The following is a 21994-nucleotide window of genomic DNA, read 5'->3' as shown; positions in this document are numbered from 1 at the left end:
CTCGGTCCGCTCCCCAGGAGGTACCATTCAGGACACGGAGGGTGTCAAGGGACTGCAGACAGCGAGCCGAAAGATAGGAAACTTGGGAGGACCAGCACAGTTTTCTGTCAAACATAAGACCCAAGAATTTAGCGACACTTGAAAATGGAAGGCTGACAGGACCTAGATGTAAGGAGGGCGGAAGAAACTCCTTACGTCGCCAAAAATTAACACAAACGGTCTTACTGGGAGAAAAACGGAAGCCGGTTTCGATGCTCCAAGAGTGGAGGCGATCGAGACATCCTTGAAGACATCGTTCAAGAAGGCTGGTCCGTTGAGAGCTGTAGTAGATCGCAAAATCGTCCACAAAGAGGGAGCCCGAGACATCAGGAAGGAGACAATCCATAATTGGATTGATGGCAATGGCAAACAGTACAACACTCAGCACGGAGCCCTGGGGTACCCCGTTTTCTTGGGAGAAAGTACGGGATAGAGTAGTGTTCACCCGCACCCTAAATGTGCGCTCTGCCATAAATTCCCGAAGAAAAAGGGGCAGCCGACCTCGAAAGCCCCAAGAGAACAGTGTGCGGAGGATGCCAATCCTCCAACAGGTATCGTATGCTCTCTCCAGATCAAAAAATATTGCTACTGTTTGGCGTTTCCGGAGAAAATTGTTCATGATATAAGTGGAGAGAGCAACAAGATGGTCAACTGCAGAACGATGCTTTCGGAATCCGCATTGGGCAGGTGTTAAAAGACTGCAGGATTCCAGCCACCACGCTAAACGGTAATTCACCATACGCTCCAAAACCTTACAGACACTACTCGTGAGAGAAATGGGGCGATAGCCAGAGGGGAGATGTTTGTCGTTTCCAGGTTTCGGAACAGGAACAACGATAGCTTCCTGCCATTGTCTGGGAAAATTACTGTCGGTCCAAATTCGATTATAAAGGTGAAGGAGGTAACGCAGACTATGGGTTGATAAATGCAGCAACATTTGGACGTGGATACCAACTGGTCCTGGGGCGGAGGAGCGACAAGAAGAGAGTGCATGTTGGAGTTCCCGCAAGGAGAAAACAGTATTGTAGCTTTTGCGGTTTTGAGAGGAGAAAGCAAGAGGTCGCACTTCCGCTGCACGTTTCTTCGGGAGAAACGCTGGCGGGTAATTTGAAGAGCTCGAAATCTCAGCAAAGTGCTGACCCAACGAGTTAGAAATTGCGACGGGGTCCACTAATGTGCCATGCACGACAGTGAGCCCAGAGACCGGGGAGAAACTAGGCGCGCCTGAGAACCGTCGAAGCCGACTCCAAACTTCCGAGGAGGGAGTGAAGGTGTTAAATGAGCTAATAAAGAATTTCCAGCTTGCCTTCCTGCTATCGCGGATGACACAACAGCATCGCGCTCGGAACTGCTTATAGCGGATACAGTTGGCCAAAGTAGGATGGTGGCGGAAAACGCGGAGAGCACGTCGCCGCTCACGTATTGCATCACGGCATGCCTTGTTCCACCAAGGAACTGGGGGGCGCCGGGGCAATTCGGAGGTGCGTGGTATTGAATGTTCCGCAGCTGTAAGAATAACGTCGGTAATATGTGTGACCTCATCGTCGACGCTGGGAAAGTGACGGTCATCGAATGTCGCTAGAGACGAAAAGTGTCCAATCGGCTTGGGCAAACTTCCAGCGTCGCGGGCGCATGTAAGGCAGTTGAGGCTGCAGTCTAAGGACACATGGAAAGTGATCACTCGAGTGTGTATCATCAATGGTGAACCATTCAAAGCGTTGAGCTAGCGGAACAGTACCGACCGCAAGGTCCAAATGAGATAAATTTGTCGTGGAGGCAGACAAAAATGTAGGGACCCCAGTGTTGAGGCAAACTAGATCTGCTTGGTGAAAGACGTCGAGCAATAGTGAGCCATGTGGACAAGGATGTGGAGATCCCCAAAGTGGGTGGTGGGCATTGAAGTCCCCAACCAGCAAATATGGGGGTGCAAGCTGACCAAGAAGATGAAGGAGATCAGCTCGTGCCATTAGTGTGGACGATGGAATGTATACAGTACAAAGAGAGAACATGTATCCGGAAAGGGAAATTTCCCAAGAAATTCACAGTGCCGTAGACACTGGCGAGCAGATTGATGCCGTATTCCTGGACTTCAGGAAGGCATTTGATACGGTTCCGCACTTACGTTTAGTAAAAAAAATACGAGCTTACGGAATATCGGACCAGGTTTGTGATTGGATTCAGGATTTCCTAGAAGAAAGAACACAACATGTCATTCTTAACGGTTCAAAATCTGCAGATGTAGAGGTAATTTCGGGAGTACTGCAGGGAAGCGTGATAGGACCTTTATTGTTTACAATATACATAAATGACTTAGTTGACAACATCGGTAGCTCCGTGAGGCTATTTGCAGATGACACGGTTGTCTACAAGAAAGTAGCAACATCAGAAGACTCGTACGTACTCCAGGAGGACCTGCAGAGGATTAATGCATGGTGCGACAGCTGGCAGCTTTCCCTAAACGTCGATAAATGTAATATAATGCGCATACATAGGGGCAGAAATCCATTCCAGTACGATTATGCCATAGGTGGTAAATCATTGGAAGCGGTAACGACCGTAAAATACTTAGGAGTTACTATCCGGAGCGATCTGAAGTGGAATGATCACATAAAACAAATAGTGGGAAAAGCAGGCGCCAGGTTGAGATTCATAGGAAGAATTCTAAGAAAATGTGACTCATCGACGAAAGAAGTAGCTTACAAAACGCTTGTTCGTCCGATTCTTGAGTATTGCTCATCGGTATGGGACCCTTACCAGGTTGGATTAATAGAAGAGATAGACATGATCCAGCGAAAAGCAGCGCGATTCGTCATGGGGACATTTAGTCAGCGCGAGAGCGTTACGGAGATGCTGAACAAGCTCCAGTGGCGGACACTTCAAGAAAGGCGTTACGCAATACGGAGAGGTTTGTTATCGAAATTACGAGAGAGCACATTCCGGGAAGAGATGGGCAACATATTACTACCGCCCACATATATCTCGCGTAATGATCACAACGAAAAGATCCGAGAAATTAGAGCAAATACGGAGACTTACAAGCAGTCGTTCTTCCCACGCACAATTCATGAATGGAACAGGGAAGGGGGGATCAGATAGTGGTACAATAAGTACCCTCCGCCACACACCGTAAGGTGGCTCGCGGAGTATAGATGTAGATGTAGACGGACGGCAACAGCTTGGGAGGAAGTGTTTAAATGGATTGGGTGATAATGGAGAGTTTCATGGAGAAGAATCATGAGTCCTCCATGTGCTGGAGTGCCTTCAACAGAGGGGAGATCATATCGGACGGACTGAAAATGAGGGAGAACAAAGCGGTCATGGGGACGCAGCTTTGTTTCCTGAAGACAGAAGATGACCGGCGAGTAGGATCGTAAGAGGATCGACAATTCATCCCGATTGGCTTGAACACCGCGGATATTCCAGTGGATAATGGACATAGGGTGAACAGAAAATGGAGGAATGTGACCAAGGTCGCTGTCAACTCAACGACTGCTCTGAGCTTGCGACCGACAGCATGGAATGGCATTCAGCCGAAGGCAGAAGATCCTGATCCATAGGTTGGTCAGGAGCAGCTCCTGCCACCAGCGATCGGCCGGTTGATCGGCCGCCAGCAGTGCGCCTCGGCGACACAGAAGACGGCCGAGGGCGATTTCCGCCAGGCGGTGCTGTAGATGTGACACGCCTTGGCGGAGAAGGAGAGGAACTGGGTTTCTTTGTAGCCTTCTTGGAAGTATGATGTTTAGAGGAAGGAGGAACCGATGGTTGGGAAGTTGCCGTACGTAAAAACTCTTCACGAGTAAGCTCTTTTTTAGAAGTCTTGGTGTCTGACTTTTGGGCTCGAGATTTAGCAGAACTCGATGAAGGGTGAGCCAGAGAGTGGGCAGGCGAAAGTGGTGAGGTTGAACAGGCGATCTTTGCGCTGGCCGATCTGACGACCGTGTCACTAAAGGTGAGGTCGCAAGTCTGCATGGCCGCCTCCATTGTTGGCCGAGGAGAAGCAAGGACAGTGCTGTATTCTCCTTTCTGAGGCACGGTGGGCTGTCGACTGGCGAATAATTTTCGAGCAGCAAAGGTCGACACCTTTTCCTTTACTCTAATTTCCTGGGTGAGCTTTTCATCCTTAAAAACGGGACAATCTCGAGAGGAAGCAGCGTGGTCACCCATACAGTTGATGCAGCGAGAGGATGGAGGTGGACAAGCACCCTCATGGGCATCCTTGCCACACGTAACACATTTGGCCAGATTGGAACAGGACTGGCTGGTGTGATTGAACCGCTGACACCGATAGCAACGCGTTGGGTTTGGGACACAAGGGCGAACGGAAATTATCTCATAGCCTGCTTTGATTTTCAATGGGAGTTGAACTTTGTCAAATGTCAAGAAGACAGTGTGGGTTGGAATGATGTTCGTGTCAACACTTTTCATAACCCTACGAACAGCCGTTACACCCTGGTCAGACAGGTAGTGCTGAATTTCTTCGTCAGACAATCCATCGAGGGAGCGTGTATAAACGACTCCACGCGAGGAATTTAAAGTACAGTGCGGTTCCACCCGGACAGGAAAGGTGTGTAGTAGTGAGGTACGCAGCAATTTTTGTGCCTGGAGGGCACTGACTGTTTCTAACAACAGGGTGCCATTCCGTAATCTGGAACAAGACTTTACAGGACCTGCAATTGCTTCGACACCTTTCTGAATAATGAAAGGGTTGACCGTGGAGAAGTCGTGACCTTCGTCAGACCGAGAAACAACAAGGAACTGTGGCGACGATGGAAGAACTGACTGTGGCTGAGACTCAGTGAACTTACGTTTGTGAGCAGACATAGTGGAAGGTGAGGAAACCATTGCGGAAGAATCCCCCATGATTACCGGCGTCTCCGATGGCGTGCTCCTCCCTTGTGGGGGCCCTCTCTGAGGGCACTCCCGCCTTAGGTGATTGTTCACACCTCAGGTCACACCTCCTGACAAACGGACGGAGGGACCAATCGGCACTTTCGGAAGGTATCAGCTCGGGTAATCACCCCTCCCTGGGCCTGGCCGTTACCAGGGGGTACGTACGTGTCCTACCTGTCTACCTGAGGCGGGGAATTACGCGTTACCCCGTCACCGGCTACGCATGAAAGTGCGTGAGTCGGCCATCAGACATGCACAGGGAGGAAGAAAGAGAAAGGGAAAGGAAAGAAGAGAGGTCTCAAACGCAGCAGCGGAGAAAAGGGTAAAGAGAAGAGGTAAGGAAAAGAGAAGGACAAAGGAAGGATGAAGACATACAAGCAAGGAAGGCGAAGAATGCGGTACATTTACAAGCGGCCGTCTCCGGACGTAGGCACAAACCATACTCCCAGAGGGGGAGAAAGGGAAGGAAAGAGCCAGAGGTGAGGGGGGGGGGGGGGGCGAAGATGGGGGATGGGGAAGGATGCGGAAAGGGAAGGTATGCAGCCCCGGAAGGAAGGAAGGCCACATTAGCTTGAGGTCCCGTGCTCGCTACGCACGTATCCACAAAAGAGTTGTGGATCCCCTGGGGGGTATGGCAACTGTGAAGAAGGTAGTTCTGAAGACCAACCCATGTAGAACCCCATCTTCCTGTACAGGTTGATTACTAAGGGTTGTACCAACTAACTCAAATGGATAATAATTTTTTTAATAAAACTTGGTAGGCTGCCTCTGAATCCCCATCCAAGTAATGTTGCTTTGATGTTTTGTTGCCAAATTGTATCATAAGCCTTTAGTAGTCAAGGAAGACCACTATCAAGTGTCATCGAAGTATGAAGGTCTTGCCGACAGGAGATGACATTCGTAAAAGGTGGTCAGTTCTGGATCTGAATCTTCACAAAATCCATACTGAAATGATGAAAGTGATTTTGTTTCCACACATAAGCAAAGTCTGGCTTACCATCCCTTCCTTGAGTTCGATAGGATCACTGTTAAACTGATTAGCCTGTAGTTGTCTGTATTTGTTTATGAGGTTTCAATACTGATAAAATGATGCTTCCTATCCACTGGGTGAGAAAAACTCCTCCTTGCCAAATTTTATAAACCAGTATTTGGTTACTTTTTTTTATAGTCACTAAAGTGGTTATGTATTTGACTGCATATGGTATTTAAGCCTGAAGCGGTATTCTTGCATCGTGCTAGTGAATTCCCAGTCTGTAACAGGGGTGTTAAAAAAAAAACCGTGGAACCTCGAATAACAAGCATAATTTATTCCAGAATCTGACTCATGGTGTGAAACACTTACTAAGTAAAAGTATTTATCCCATATAAATTAATTAAAATATGACCATGCATTCCCTGCAGAGAAAGTACTAGAAGTTTTATCTTATTCATGCCATTTATTTAAAGAAAATTATACATACACTATTATGTACTTTATTATTCATGATACATAACTAATTCTTTTTTACTAGGAAGTCATTTGTTTCTGCCGATACTTCAACACCTGGCAAAAATGAGACACAGCATTATAGACAAATAAATTTGTAGCCTCTGTAGTCACTGCTTTATTGGGGTGATTATTTTCAATATACGATGCAACCAATTCCCATGCTTTCAGCAGTCCTCTTATTGCACCAGAAGATTGCACTTTACTGTAAGTGCCTCCTCCTCCTCAACGAACTGCTGTGAAACACACTACAACTCCAAAAACTCTTCAGTGTTCATTTCTTGGCTGAGATCTTCCACAAGCTCATCGATATCATTCTTATCCACCTCTAGTACTATCCTCTCGGCAAAAGACACAATCTCATTCCTCTTCCCATGCTTTTTTGATCATCTTGACACAGGTAAAGATGTGGAAGCAATATTTCCAAAACTCTCTGAGAGTGAGATTGATAGCTTCAGTCAACTTAAAGCAATGCTTGAAGAGTGCTTTAGTGTAGAGTTTCCTAAAGATAGAAATAATCTGCTGGTCCTTAGGCTGAAGTAAAGGAGTGGTGTTGGAGGCAGAAATTGGATCTTGATTAATTGATTCATCCCAAGCAAATATTTTTTCACCGAAGGGCCGAACATTGCATTGACCCAATCACAAAAAGATCAAGTCACCCAAGCCTTGTTGTTGGACCTCTACATCATATTTAACCTGCTCTTCTGGGCTTTATACTTCTTGAAGGCTCATGGAGTTTATGAATGGTAAACAAGCAGTGGTTTCATTTACAAATCACAGTTTGCATTGGCACAGAATAGCAGTGCGAGACAGTTCTTCATTGGCTTGTGACCAGGCAATGCAATCTCCTCTGCCATTATAAAGGTACCCTTTGGCATCTTTTTCCAGAAGAGACCAGTCTCATTACAATTAAAAACCTTTTGTGGCAGCTAAACTTCAGAATCTACGGCCATCTTAAAGTTGCTGATGAAGTTCTCTGCTGCCTTTGTGTCGGAGCTGGCTGCTTCACTGTGCCTCACAATGCTGTGGAGTCTGGTTCTTCTCTTAAACTTCTCGAACCTTCCCTTAAACACTTCTTCGGCTGCTGATGATCCTGGTGTTGTCTTAACGAGGTTGGCGAAAATCATTCTTGACTTCACATAAATGAAGGTCTTGTTAATAGAGTCACTCTGCAATTGGTTTTCATTTATACATATAAGGAGCTACCTTTCAACATTGTTCAGAATACAAAACTGTTGTTTCGATACTCTTGAGACTCCCTTTGAAGCATCTATCTCCTTAATCTTGACCTTCCTCTTGAGGATAGTGCAAATAATTGATGTAGGCTGACTGCATGCGCATGCAAAATCAGCAATGCTCACACCACATTCGATTTTTTCACTTATTTTACGTTTCATTTCTTAGGTCATTATCTTTCTCTTATGGTCATCATCTTGAGGCTTTATCTTTGGGGACGTTTTGATGAAGGTTATTAAAATTTGCACACAAAAAACACTGTGTGAACACAAGTTTAGAAAAATGTGTGTTCACAAGCTGCACTAAGATGGTAGCAGGAAGACTGCTAAACCCAGACTGCAGCAAGCACATACTAAAGACACTGTTCATATGCCACTACCGACAATGAAAAGTGTTCATATCATTGAACATTTCCCACCACCGTGCGCAAACAGCTAGTGACATCACACTAAAACGTCGTCACTCGTTACGCAAGTCATTTTTTTACAATTTGTTTTGCCTGTTATGGAAACTGCATGTTATGGGAGGTGCTTGTTAAGCGAGGTCCCACTGTATTATGTTCTATTAAAATATGAGTGAATTTTCTTTCTGAAGCTATCACTTTAGTAGTATGTCACTAGAAATTTAGGTATCTGGTTGTTATGAAGTACTCCTCAATCCAACTCCACGTATTTCAGATGGTAAAGAAATCCCATTGATATGTTATAGTTTTGCTCACACCTGGGCCTTGGTTTTATGGGTATTCACGAAGCAACACTTTGTTCCCATCATTCCCATTTCTGTCATTTGATTAAATGATGTGCTTTATCTTGTAGTTGTTTATAGAAAATTAAACAATTAGGGGATGAAAGGCTCCTCTGTCATTTTAATGCCCTTTGTTTCTGATGGCTTTTGCTATTTCTTAAGATCCCCATGGCACAGATTTGCATCAAGATGATGTGGAAGAGTATAATATTGTATACTGCGCTACATGGGTAATCAAATTTGTTGCTTCTTGTACTATCTTTTGGGTGTCTTTCTCTTGGGATGTTGCAACAAACACTTCAGGGAAGCATGCTTCCCTAACAGATTTTCATGGGATACTGCCTTTGTAGTTCGTCAGTGGATCCTGACTGTGGGATCGATAATAAAATGATAGGGTAATCATCACTGTTACACACATTGCTTTGGGCATGACATTGTGTCACAGATGTGAGACTCGGACTGTAGATTGATAATTGCACGAAAAGCTCCAGAGTGACAATAAAACGTACTGGATTACCAGTATTCATTATACACAGATTAAAATCCATTGCCCTCTATTGTTTTTATTCTCAATGCCCAGGACAAGAAAAAGGGGAGGGGTAATGGATGCAATAGTTCTGTCTCTTGACAGCATATGCCTTGACTTGTCAGGAAATGAAAGTTGCACATCATTACCATGGTAGACAGTTGTAGCCTAATGGCTGTAGCCTTGAGTGTTGTATTCAGTAGTATCTGCTTGATAAAAAGTAAAAAACTGTACCAATGTTCAAATGCCTCCTGAAGGCCTCATCAAGTAAAGTCAATTATTACTAACAATACTGCAGTTTCTGTGTGTAGGCATGTAGTCTCCTAATAACTGTGATACCTGCAGAGCAACACACGTGGTGGAGAAGAGGGACAGATGTTCAGGCATGTGGCAGTAATAGCCATTACAGTTCAATGGTACCATAGTTAAAAAAGGCAGTGTAGGGACAAATAAAGTGAACAGCAGGTTGTGTAAGTTGCTGTTCCTTTCCAAAAATCCTGTACAATTAGTACAATATCCAGACCTAAAGGTAACATTTCTGTAGAGAAGGATTCAAGGTCAGGGTACAATCAAAGCGGATTTTGATACACATCTTTTCTTTTCCTTTTCTTTCCATGTTTTTAATTCTTGTGATGGTTTTTTGGGTTGTACATCCCAATAAGAGGATGATATAACTGTTCATTGGTCCTTTCTCCCAATGGTTGTTATCTGTGTGTGGGTCAGTTAAAATATATCACGACAATGTCCACGGACAGCGACAACATAGAAGGATGGAACTCCTCCAGCTGTGACAGCAAAGGAATACCCACTGATGTGGTACAGGTGGCGGACATCCTTGGACATTTTCCTGATTTAGGAAGTTGTTCACAACTCTGAATGGTTGAAACGCTAGCTGTAACTTCCGTAAAATTTAAGTGCAAATCCAGTGGATGAATTCATTCATATTTCCTTATCTTCGAAGTATTACAGGTGACTGAATGTATTATATTCCTGCATTTTCTTTTCCCTTATAAAATCTTGGCAGCCCTGTGACCAGGGAGAGTGATAGTCTGGGAAATTTGCTCCTAGTGGAGGCTGTTCACAAGAGTGGTCATCCAGTTTTCACAGATGGATTCTATAGTACATAATTTGAGATATGTGAGCAAAATGGAAACATTGGAAGCACCTCATGGTTGGTAGGACATGCCATTTAACAATACATCTACATACCAGGACATACTGTTCCCAATAAGACATGTCCTTCAAACTCTGAAATGAAGCTGCTTATGTCAATTCTGTTTTCCTTTGGCATTCTCTGTATCCATCATACAAAATCAGTCCTGCAACTTCCCAGTTATTTAGAGTTCTTCATCAGGTTGAAGCATTAGATCTCTATGAAAGATAATGTCCCAGGTCATCTTAAGACTCTTGTGTGGAGTAATAGTGACAGGCCATTTCTTAGCTAGGTAGGCTCAATGTGTTTGAGATAGCATTTCAGTAGCTGTTTTAATGAATAAGGATCCAGTCCACATTTTTCCAGGTTAGCTATTTCACCGAACTCATCTTCAAAATTCTCCACAAAAAAAACCTGGATTTTATTTTTGTGTAGTAATCACCATCTGTCCCAACGCAGATTAAATATTGAGTAAATTGTTTGCTTCCTTGTTTCGCAGGCCAAGAAGTGGCTATGGCAGGAAGACTGAATAATTACAAGTTTCTACATTAATTTTTTTCTTCTTCTTGTCAAACAACCAATTCTTCACAGCCACTGGTCTAACTTTGATTCTTTCATCTGCGAAGTGCCCACTGTGATGTTGCTTACTCCTGTCAAAGTGTCCACGGATGTCATCAACCTACAGCAATGTCCACCTGGCTGAACAGGCATTGCTCAATGTCTCGGTACCCCTAAAGGATTGAAATTTAATCTTTGTCTTAAGTAGGGAGGTAACAGCTCAGATACGAGGGTTGAATGAAAAGTATTGCTTCCACCTTCGTTAATTGGGTTTGGATAGGAATATTTTAATAAATCAAACACAGAAATAATCCTTAGAATGTAATGTTTAATTACAAACATTCACTTTTCCACATAATCACCAGCCAATTGGATACATTCCTGCCAACGATGAACAAGTTTTCTGAAGCTGTCACGGAAGAAGTCAACACTGTTTCTGCAACCACAGACTCACAGTTCTCTCAACGTCTTCATCAAAAGCATAATGATGTCCCCGCAGATCTTCTTTCATTATTGAGGACATACGGAAGTCAGACGGTGCTAAATCTAGACTGTATGGAGGATGCCGTATGGTGGTGAGATTCAGTCTCTGAAGTTCTGCTGTGGTGGCATGTGAAGTGTGTGGTTTGGCATTGTCATGCTGCAGGAAAACATTTCCCTTTTGTTTTCGGACCCTTGTTAGCCTGTTTCAGAGTTTTCAGCATTGGGATGTAACACTCTGAATCCATTGTTGTTCCACGATCAAGGAAATCAACATGGATTACACCATCTGCATTCCCAGAACACTGTAGTCATGATTTTTCCAGCTGAGGGTTGCATCTTGAATTTCTTTTTCTGGGGTGAGTCTTTGTGTTGATGTTCCACAGACTGATGCTTCATCTCAGGTCATAATGGTGTACCCATGTTTCATCTCCTGTCACAATGGAATGGAGAAAGGCGTCACTTTCATTCTCGTAACGCAAGAGGAGTTCCTGGCAAATTTCAAGTCTGTGCACTTTCATTTCAGGAGTCAGCATCCGGGGTACCCATTGTGCACAGATTTCCCGATAGTCAAACAAAGCAATAATGTGACCCATATGTTCTTGTAAAATGCCAATTGTGCTTGCAATTTCTCTCTGACTGGTACAAAGATCGTCCTGAATCAATGTGTCAACATTTTGCTTGTGAAACTTGGTGGTTCCTGTCACATGCCGTCCAACTCTGCTTGTCACGCAGGTCAGATGTTCCTGCCTCAGCATCTTTAAACTTACTTGCCCAACAATGTATAGTATCACATCAACACAATCACCATTAACTGCTCTCATTCTCTGATGAATCTCCTTTGTGGTGACACCTTCTGTTGTCAATAATTCAATGACTGTACATTGCTTACATTGCACTGATCGACCATCTGTGGAGGGTTCCACTGTAACAACACAACCGTTCCATCAACTGGAGCTGTAGAGAAGAGGCTATGGAACAAGTCAGTACCTAGCACATACAAATACTGCTAACTGTTGAAGAGTTACAAAGGTGGAGGTATTACTTTTCAGTCAACCCTCATACAATGCATGCAAGCCCTGCATTGTAAGGGGCTACAGTTGAAGGTGTATGTGATGACCCCACAACATCGGATTGGCTACCGGATTGGCTCTCCAGCAGCTGCAATTGCCCATGTACTGAGGATGCATAGATGGCTGTCACATGCCAAAGACAGGGTGCCATCTAAGGTACGTTTCTCCTTTCCCAAATGACAAGCACTACCGTAAAAATATTGAAAAAAGAAAAATTGAGTCAAACCAGAAAGTGGTGATTAGATTAAGGGTAATAGAAACCAAAGTGAGCAGTCTGATTCAGTGCCTAAGAAATACCAATCAAACAATACTTTTTGCATTAGCGAAAGAGTAGTACTCATAATTAATGAAGACATGGTCACTGTTTATTCCAACATGTAGCATTATCATATATATAAACACGGCGCTTTTAAATTACAACGATACTCAACATTTAAGTACTTAAGAATAAGTGGAGTGGCTATATTGAATAAGGAAGGCAGAACTTGTGCTCCCTACATTGTTTCTACCATAGCACTCTAAGTGCATGTGATTTGTGAACAAGCTTCCTCTCCTCAACTATTGGCCATAATCAAAAGGTTTAAATATAGTAGACCAGGGGAAAAAAATCAACCATAATAGAGATCCTAGCACTTAACAAATGTAAAAAGAACTCTGCCTTGAGAACATACACACTAAATCCCTTGCTAAGGCATGAAGTTTAGTTATGGACCAAATTATTGCTTGAACTGTCATACAAAGCCACCAATCTACAGAGATTAGACATGTCAAGTGCATTTCAAGTTGCATATTAATGGTGCGTAGAAAGAAACTTACTGAGAGTGCCGGCTTTTTACACAAAAATGGTATTGACAAAACTGCTAAAACGATGTTTCAACCATGTTAATAACACACTAAATGTGATGCTTTTGTTCTCAATCACAGGGCACCACAACCATTTTGTTCTTCACACTTGTGGCCAATGCTATACAACAGTCAACATGAATTTTACATTTTAGTCCAGTGATGCAGCAGTGGCTGATGACTGAAAACTGTAACACATTTTCATTCTGTCTATTCGGCTCCACCTTTTTGTGACTGATGCAGCACAGTAGGCAACACACTTATTTGAGAAGAATTAGCTTCAAGTTACAATTCTGCCATTAATATTCAGCTGTCCTGTAGTTCTCCTACATAAGACTGGACAAATGCATGGACAGCCCTTGTTAACACAACTACAACTATTGATGACTTCAACAGCTGAGCTTCTGTTCTGCGTCAATTGACCTTACAGCTAACAAATAAACTAAGAAGGCTACATATTTATGGAAGGTGGGGCTTCAAAAAAATAACAATACTTTTCTCTTCTTCACATTTCTTTCTAGGAAGGATATAACATACCTCTTCATACACAAAACACAACATACACTGATAAGCCAAAAAATACAATAACCGCCCACCACGACATTGGGTGTTGCCTAGTAGTGTTGCAGGCACACGACACGGCGACGGAAGTATGTAAGTGGAGCAGACAAAGAGGGGGTGGGGGGTGGAGGGGGGGGGGGGGGTCACCTTACAGAAGATATGGAGTGCAAATGGAGAAATCCACTGAGATAAGTGACTTTGACAAAGGACAGGTTATTATTATGCGGAGCCTGGGAACAAGCATCTTGAAAATGGCAAAACTGGTGTAATGTTCACATACTAGTGCCATGAGCACCTAGGAAGAGAGGTAGAAGGACAATGAAACCCCCACTATGCACTAAATAGTCGGACGTGCATGAGAAATCACAGAATATGGGGTTTGGAGGCCTGTCTACTCTGTAAAGTAGGATAGGCGGTAATCTGTGGCATCTCTGCAAAAAGAGTACAATACTGGTGCACGCACAAGTGCTTCGAAGCATTCCGTTCAACATGCATTGTTGAACATGGAGCTCCGCAGCGAACCACCCCTACGTATTCTCATGTTGACCCAACATCATCTTCAATTATGATTGCAGTAGGCGTGCGACTATTGGGATTCAACCATTGATCAATGTAAATGTGACAGCTTTTCATGTGAAACATTTTTGCTATGGTAGGTCAATGGCTGTCTCGACAAACACTGTTATCAAAGTGAATGGCAGTTCATAGCATGCAGCACACCAGACTCATGCTGGTGGGAGCAGTATTATGCTATCGGAGACATTCTCCTATGCCCACATGGGACCTGTGGTAGTAATCGGAGACAAGTTGACAGCTGTGAACCACCTGCATCCCTTCACGCGTGATGTCTTCCCAGACGGCTGTCATGTTTCAGCAGTATAACTGTCCATGTCTCAGAGCAAGAACCGTGCTACAGTGGTTTGAGGAGCATTATAGTGAACTCATGTCGATGTTTCAACAACGAAATTTGTCTGACATAATCCTATGGAACCAACCTGGGTCACTATCAGATCACCACCTACGCAAATCAGCAGCCCATTACGTACGTGTAGACATCTAAAGCCACATACCTCCACAAACCTACCAACACACTGTTGTATCAGTGATGTATGTCATTCCAAAGATGATAAACAAGCTACTAAACTTGTGGTTGTAAAAAACGCAAATGTTCATAATGCAGCCATATTTACAAACTGAATTGCAATGTGAAAGTAAAATGATTCGTTCCATATTATCGTGCAAATGATCAACGGAATATGAAAATAAGTCCGAAGAATGTCAGAAAAAACAACGTATATTGAATGAAAGTAAGTGTACATACGTCTCGAAATCTGAAAAATTATATATTTCATTCATTGTGAAACTATAACTAGCCACCCCCCCCCCCCCCCCATTTCCCCATAGCAAGGCAGGTCGTAGAAACGCTCTTTTTCCTGTATTGCATCTTTTATTGTTTTCAAATCCAATGTACACCGTTCACAAGACATTCTCCTAAATGACATCAAGTCAAAAAAAAAGAGAAAAATTTTATATTTCATGTATTCAGTCCCAAAGACCAGCATGAATAATCATTTGTTTCGTGTTATTACATATTTAAAAAAACTTCGCTGAAGTATTTGACAACTCTCGGTGTATCAGTTACATAGATCTGCTAAAAGTGTTTATAAGCAACAGATTATCACTTTTGTTTGCTAGCCACTCCGCATCATTCTGGATCTGCTCAGCGTGTGATAGCTGATTTGAACACCGACACCTAACTGGTTTAAGCAAGAGATAGCAAAGTTACTTAACATCAAGGCGAGGCACTACATACTAAACACAGCGGGCATTCGTCTGTGTTTCTGTAAGTGTATAAAGTACTACGCATCACTTAACACTAATGTTACAGCCAAATTAATGTTACACTCACAGATGTTGACCCGCCAGTGTCGTCTGCAAACCGCATATACAGTTTCAACTGCAGTACAGCTATTATATCAACGAGAGATCTGTGTTATCAATTTCGGATTACAGATTTAATTGCTTATCAAGCCTCGCTTCCGAAGCAACTTGCCAGCACACTTCCCTGACAGGCTGACACTAAGCATAAATGTAAACAAAAAACAGCTTGTACCTATGACGATGCAAAGAGTATGCAAGTTGCGAAGTAATGATGAGACTGACATCCCCCTTTTAGAAAGTGTTGCACATTGGCGACCAGCTGGACGTGAAAGACGATTTAAGAGGTAGAGGTAATGCAACGTTAGAAATGAAACATTCCTGTTTTCTGCATTAAAAAATAATGGTGATAGTAATACTCACTTTCCGATATCGTGCAGTATAGCAACATACTGCAAAAGAAGAAAAAGTTTTCAAAATACAAACGCGAGCTATAACGTTGGTCTGTGGAGTTTCAAATAGAACATCCTGTAGCCACCTATTCAAGACACTTGGGATACTGACACTCACAAGTCAGTAAATCTACTCGTTGATGATGTTTGTAATCAAGATTAGTATACGTTGTATTATAAATGATGTAATTTGTATGCCAGTGTATGTAATCTTCTATAACTTGTATGTATACAGTTTGCAGTACCTTTCTAAACCTTGAATGTAATATATACTTGTAACCATATTGTTTACAGTGTTGTTTGATTTTCCTTCTCTTTTTGCCGACATAATGCTGTATTCATTGACTTATCCTACATTACAGTAAAAAATATAATTTTATAAGACCGAATAAAAATCAGATTAAATATATATGTCGTTTGGTGAGATCCCTCAGTGTTCTATTCCCAAAAAGAAAAGAAAAGAAAATGCTCCCATTTTTTACAAATACATAGTTTTAGAATAAGCGATCTCTTCTGAATACAAACAAAATTTAATACGTAGCCAAATGATGGTCACGCCTCTATGACGAAATGACATATTTTCTTCTTTCTCAGTCGGTAATGATCGCGAAACGGTAATTTCCCTACCATATACGTTTAATAATCATTTCTCAAATGTAGTAGGAAATATAAGGGCAAACAGCTCAAGGAAAAAATCAAAAGAGTATAGTGAACAAGCAACATACATAAAATGCTACCATATGCATGTCTCACCCACTTTTCCTTCCGAAGTTAAGGAAATTATATAATCTCTCAAAACTAAAAGCTCATCGGGATTTGACAGCGATTTCAACAGGCTACTAAAGAGTTATTCCCTCATAATAAGCACTGTCGTTTTGGAGCTATGTAATGCATCACTAAGGGCATTTTTCCAAGAGACTGAAATACGCCATTGTCAAACACGTCTTTAAGATAAATGATGAGACATATGTCAAAAAATTGCGACCTGTTTGCCTACTGACATCATTTTCCAAAATTTTTGGGAAGGTCATGTATTCTAGAACAGTATCCCACCTGAGCAACAATAATATCCTAAGCAAATCACAGTTTGGATTTCAGAACAATAGCTCAAATGATAATGCCATTTATTCATTCACTCACCAAATTTCACAAGCATTACATAGCAAAATAGCACCAACTGATACATTCTGTTACCTATCTCACTCATTTGACTGCATGAGTCTCAATATTCTCCTGGATAAACTTAGGTTTGATACGCTTAATTGGCGCGGTATTTTTGGGAGAGAAATGTTATTTACGTGGTATTTGTTTGTCAGTCTCCTGTATGAAATATCGCTTTTACGTTGTTTTTGGTGCTGAAAAACAGTAACAACATGGTTTTGAAAAGACTTTATTGAAAGACTTCACAGAAACAATTTAATACATACACAGTTCAGATGAATGTGATATTATTCTGTAGTTTTCTTCAAGAAAGAACTGTCGAACAAAGAACTACACGACACTGTCGCTCCTAAAACAGTAACGTCGAAGATGACGATCATTCATAAGAAATGCTGGCATAATAGCAGTTACTATTCTTATGAAGAACGGCTTTAAGTTGTTGTAAATGATAGCATGTGATTTCTTGATTTTTCAGTCTTTCTTTGTATAGTTTCGAGAAGTAAACTTTTCCAGAAATTCTTCTTGGAATACTTGGTATTTCTTCCCACACTTCTTTGGAAGTGCACAGGTAGTAAATAATACCATTTGGACGGTACTGTATCGTCCTCAGGTCCGTAACTGTTGGCTCATTCTTTGTAGCACTTCCAGGTCTAATTGATTCACACAGCCACAAGCTTTTCTCTGCATGGTTAGTGAAAAAGGAGTAATCTAGGTAAAGGACTTCATAGCGTTGTGACTTTCTTCTCTACTGTTTAGATATCAAGGCATATTGGCTACACTCAATGGAACTGTGAACTGAGTCAAGTTCGATCTGAGTATGACCTTTCTCCAAAACCTTTTGTGTAATCAGTACTCCTGAAGTAATTGCTAAACTTAAAAGAGAGTTTGTTAACATCACGTTTCTATTCCGATATGTGCGGCCGTATTAATACAAAATGACTGGGGCAGGATTTTTCCTTGATCGTTTTGGACTGTGAGTCCATGATACACGGTGGAAAACTGGATGCAACCAATTCACCTTGCATTTCGTCAAACCAGTAACACATTGTATCATTACTTTCGAAATTATTGTACACTGTAAAGCTAAAGGCCGGTCCACACGCAACGATCTGTCTGCGCAAATGTCTGCGCACATCACATCTGTGCAGACAGATCGTTGCGTGTGAACAGAAGATTTGCACCAACCTGAGGTGTGTGCAAACCTGGAAGTTGGAGTTGGAGGTTTGAGCGAAACCTCTCAAATCTGTCGGTTCAAACCACATCTGCGCAGACAAGTTGGAGCGTGTGGACAGGAGATCGTCGCAAATCTGGCACGAAACAGCTGTTTGCTCAGTCTAGTGTTTGTATTTGTGTGCACAGGGCATTAAAATGGCTGATACTCGTCAGTGTTCTCGAGAGTTTGTAAGTGAATTCATTGAAATATACAGAAACCACCCATGTTTGTGGAAGATTAAAAGTAAAGAATATAGTGACTGAGACAAAAAGACAGCAGCATACAATGTTCTAATTGAAAAATTGCGGGCAGTTGACGCCTCGGCAAACAGAGAAACGGTAATAAAAAAAATAATTTCGTTGCGAACTGGCGAAATTATTTGCGGATGGATGTCGAAACTTATAATTATCTCTTACGGCATGTAACCCCTCATATTATGAGAAAAATGCTTGTATGAGAAGGGAAATTTCTCCTCATGAACGCCTGGCAGTAACATTAAGATTCCTAGCAACAGGAAGGAGCTACAATGATTTGGAATTTTCATCTGCAATATCGAAACAAGCATTGAGTGAAATAATACCCAACACATGTGAAGCTATTTACGCTTTCCTGAAAGATGAGTTCATGAAGGCAAGTCAAGTAAATTAGTCTGTCAGCGAACTGTTTACCGAAAAGAGTTATCCAAAGTTCAGAAATCTAGAAGATCTGGTGTAGGAGTAGATCAAGTATACCAGCCAACGTTATGGTATTTTGATCTACTTGGCTTTCTTAGTGATCAAGAAACGCCAAGACCAAGCAGGAGTACAATTGAAGATGAAATTGGAGTGCCAATGTGCGAGGAAATGGAACACGAGGTTATGTAAAACAAAACAGGTTCGCCCTGCAACTCTCGCAGTAAATTTACGTGACAAAACTGCTTTCGCTTTAGCAGCCACTGTCTGCACCATTTTGACCGCTTTCTCTGTTTCCTGCGGTTGGTCTGAATGTTTTTTGCAACACAAGTTGCGAACACAGACCACAACAGAACTTCCTCCATTTCTATTTTTCAAAATAACTGAATTAAATTTTGACGTTTTCGGGAAGCGTAGTCGCTTGCCCCTGATATTTCTTTTCTACACCAACAGATGGCGGGCGAGTAGTAGATTGGGGTTTGTGTCGTGTGAACACACCACATTTGCAGCGATCTTTTGCATGTACAGACATCTGCGCCGATGTCTGCGCAGACAGATCGTTGCGTGTGGACCGGGCTTAAGGCAGTGAACAATGCTCAGTGACACTCTGGTTAATATAACCGAGCCGTTAGTGACAATCAACCAACCGAAGGGATGCCAGAAAACTCTGCAGGATAAAAATTATGATCCTTAGGAACGCGGCAGCAGAGCCACTAAGGACAGATAAAATCTTATCCAAAGCCTTGTCAAAGCGTAGGGCACTTAGAGTTACATTGACTTGCATTCCTGTGGGAGAAGGACTCAATGCTTGTGTAATAAGCTGGAGGAAGGAGTTTTGAGCACACATATGCTTCAGGCAGGAAAGTGTTCTATTGGGTCTTCCACTCCTCCAAGGTCAGATGATGAGCCACAGAGAGTGAGGATAATCATTCTGATTCGGGACTCTGTAACAAGAATCATTCGTTTTTGGGATTATTACTTCAATGCACAGTGCAACAGTGTCATTCTGATCCTGGTTTCTGTGGAGGGAAGTAGTTCCTTTTGGTTTATAAATGCAGTGTAGCATCCTGCACTGGGCAGTGAAGTGGACTTCGGATATCAGCACCAGTGGTTTGTGGAGGCACATGGGGTATCAGCCCATCTGCATATGCTACTTGCATCTGAAGCAAGAGTGCGACTTGCAGCAATATTGTGTCGTCTGCAGCCGTAATATTCGAGCCAGCTGAGGTGATAACAGCGTGCAATGCAAGGTTATGGGCCCACACAAAGGGCTGGATCATTATATTTCAGGTAAGACAATGTATGTGTAGATCAGCAGTAAAATGAGTTTACGTTAACCAAAAATGATCGTTTGGCTTTTCCTTTTGTTTTGGTTGAGCTAAGTGATCACTCATATTAATAGTTAAACTCGATGGAATACATGTCGCTGAGCCATGAAAAAGATAATTGCACCCAGTTCCTTAACCATACCTGCCTCTATTTTTCCTCCACGGATGTTGGGTTAAATCTTATTCACTACTGATGCTGTATAATTTGTTACACTAGAAAGTTGAATCTATCTCTCTATCTCAAGTGTATTTGATATTGTGGCGACCCTGTTTTTCCTTGTGTTATATATACAGGGTGAGTCACCTAATGTTATCGCTGGATATATTTCGTAAACCACATCAAATACTGACGAATCTATTCCACAGACCGAACGTGAGGAGAGGGGCTAGTGTAATTGGTTAATACAAACCATAAAAAAATGCACGGAAGTATGTTTTTTAACACAAACCTACGTTTTTTAAAATGGAACCTCGTTAATTTTGTTATCACATCTGAACATATAAACAAATACGTAATCAGTGCCGTTTGTTGCATTGTAAAATGTTAATTACATCCGGAGATATTGCAACCTAAAGTTGACACTTGAGTACCACTCCTCCGCTGTTCGATCGTGTGTATCAGAGAGCACCGAATTACGTAGGGATCCAAAGGGAACGATGATGGACCTTAGGTACGGAAGAGACTGGAACAGCACATTACGTCCACATGCTAACACCTTTTTATTGGTCTTTTTCACTGACGCACATGTACATTACCATGAGGGGTGAGCTACACGTACACACGTGGTTTCCGTTTTCAATTACGGAGTGGAATAGAGTGTGTCCTGACATGTCAGGCCAATAGATGTTCAATGTGGTGGCCATCATTTGCTGCACACAATTGCAATCTCTGGCGTAATGAATGTCGTACATGCCGCAGTACATCTGGTGTAATGTCGCCGCAGGCTGCCACAATACGTTGTTTCATATTCTCTGGGGTGGTGGCACATCACGGTACACATTCTCCTTTAATGTACCCCACAGAAAGAAGTCCAGAGGTGTAAGATCAGGAGAACGGGCTGGCCAATTTATGCGTCCTCCACGTCCAATGAAACGCCCGCCGAACATCCAGTCAAGGGTCAGCCTAGAGTTAATTACGGAATGTGCAGGTAGGTTATTAACCAATTACACTAGCCCCTCTCCTCACGTTCAGTCTGTGGAATCGATTCGTCAGTATTTGATGTGGTTTACGAAATATATCCAGTGGTAATGTTAGGTGACTCACCCTGCATATATATATATATATATATATGTATGTATGTATGTATATGTATATATGTATGTATAAAGGAAAAACAGGGTGTTTTATATATATACAACACAAGGAAAAACAGGGTCCCCCCCCCACACACACACACACACACATATATATATATATATATATATATATATATATATATATATATATATATATGATGACTTGCGAGATGCAGGGGCTAGCAGTGTATTTAACACTAAATTCTTCTAGAATCTTCATATGGAAATGATGCTCTAAGCCCCCCTTTTCTAACCCCGACTTTTGCTGGTGCACGTGGATTAAGATGAAACGTGAACTGACTGTAATCGACCCTGCAATTGGAGTAGAAAAAGAGTTTGGCACCTGCAATAATTTAATTTGATAGAAATTAATTTGATGAAGGAAAGTTTCATTAACATAGTGAGA

At 42.3% G+C, this 21994-nt stretch overlaps 1 protein-coding gene across 3 annotated transcripts in view; it reads right to left on the bottom strand.

Moving 5' to 3' along the window:
- The window catches only part of LOC126416740 (glutathione synthetase-like), a 150738-nt gene extending 135017 nt beyond the window's left edge, over positions 1 to 15721 (bottom strand). For 2 of the 3 annotated variants that reach the window (XM_050084572.1, XM_050084573.1), the window contains exon 1: positions 15499 to 15721. The gene's annotated coding sequence lies outside the window, so the exon portion shown is untranslated. The remainder of the gene's footprint in view (positions 1 to 15498) is intronic. The other variant, XM_050084574.1, reaches the window with a different exon arrangement.
- Positions 15722 to 21994: the final 6273 nt, after the last annotated feature.

The sequence above is a fragment of the Schistocerca serialis genome, chromosome 8 (genome assembly GCF_023864345.2).
Source record: "Schistocerca serialis cubense isolate TAMUIC-IGC-003099 chromosome 8, iqSchSeri2.2, whole genome shotgun sequence".
In the NCBI taxonomy this organism is placed as follows: Eukaryota; Metazoa; Arthropoda; class Insecta; order Orthoptera; family Acrididae; genus Schistocerca; species Schistocerca serialis.
Note: the sequence above shows the minus strand (reverse complement) of the source record. Positions and strands in the feature narration are given on the sequence as shown.